The sequence below is a fragment of the Trichophyton rubrum genome (assembly GCF_000151425.1).
Source record: "Trichophyton rubrum CBS 118892 genomic scaffold supercont2.8, whole genome shotgun sequence".
In the NCBI taxonomy this organism is placed as follows: domain Eukaryota; kingdom Fungi; phylum Ascomycota; class Eurotiomycetes; order Onygenales; family Arthrodermataceae; genus Trichophyton; species Trichophyton rubrum.
The window spans coordinates 1069864-1071006 of record NW_003456421.1 but is presented as its reverse complement, the minus strand read 5'-3'; positions in this window follow the sequence as shown (position 1 = coordinate 1071006).

Genomic DNA, 1143 nt, shown 5'->3' with positions numbered 1-1143 from the left:
AGACGACTCACGCTCACGACTCGCTCACCAACCACTCGCTGCTGCTGCTGCTAATTCTATACTTGCCAGCGCTATAGCTTCGTCGGCATCACAAGCTTCTTCTCCCCTTCCACGCTGGTTACCCCGGACTCTCTCCATCGTGCATCGTGCATCCATCTCCATCTCCATCTCCATCTCCATCTCCATCTCCATCCCCATCTCGCAGCTCTCCACGGGGAAGTAGGTTAATGGTCAGGATGGGCCTCTCCTGCGCCGCCCGCCCAACCACCGTCCTTCGATCACCGCTGCGAGTCTCCTCCTCCTCCCCGTACCCCGTTGGAGACACCGTACTCCGTATGGCTGTCCGCGTAGCAGCTCGTTGTTGTATCCCGGATGTACATAAAAAAAAAAAGGGCAAGGAAAAAGCAAAGAAGGTCGCCTCCACCGAGCTGTCTTCTCGTCTACTCTTCTTCTACTTACTCTTCGCTCTACTTCTACTGCTCCATGCCAGAATATCCCTGCGCATGCTGGCGTTCCTTCGTTTCTTTTCCCCCTTTGGCTTTTCTCGGGCTGCGGGTTCGTTCGTCTATCTCATGCCTTGACGCCGTCCTTGCTTTAAGTATAATAAGCCGCCCGGCCTTCCCCCCCGTCCCTTCATCTCCCACCGTCGCAGACTCCCGTCTCCTCCTCCTCCTCCTCCTCCTTGCTGGCTGCTGGCTTCTTCTTCTCCTTCTCTCTAATTCTGCTTCGCTTCTCGTCTGTGAGTGCTGCTGGCACAGGACTTCAGGTAGGACCGGCTTTTCCTCTTAACATCCCCCCCCCCCTTTCCATTTCTCCGTCTCTGTTGCATGAACAACATGCACTCCGGCGTCATCGTGCGACAATTTGCGCCCTCTTCTCTTGCTTTTGGCTGTCCGCGCTAACCAGGGGGGTGCTCTAGATTACATATTACACATATATAGTTGCCAGACATTATACATAACCACCGCCTGGCATTCCCGTACATATCAACAACTGGACCCTCCCCCAAGTTACCCTTCATCTCTACGCGGTGTCGGGGGGGCTTGACTTGCATATATTAGAGAGCTAGCCGCCCTCCGCTTTTCCTCTCTCTACCTCTCTGTCTTTCCGTATTCCCCTCCCAGCCACAGAGGAAAGCTCACC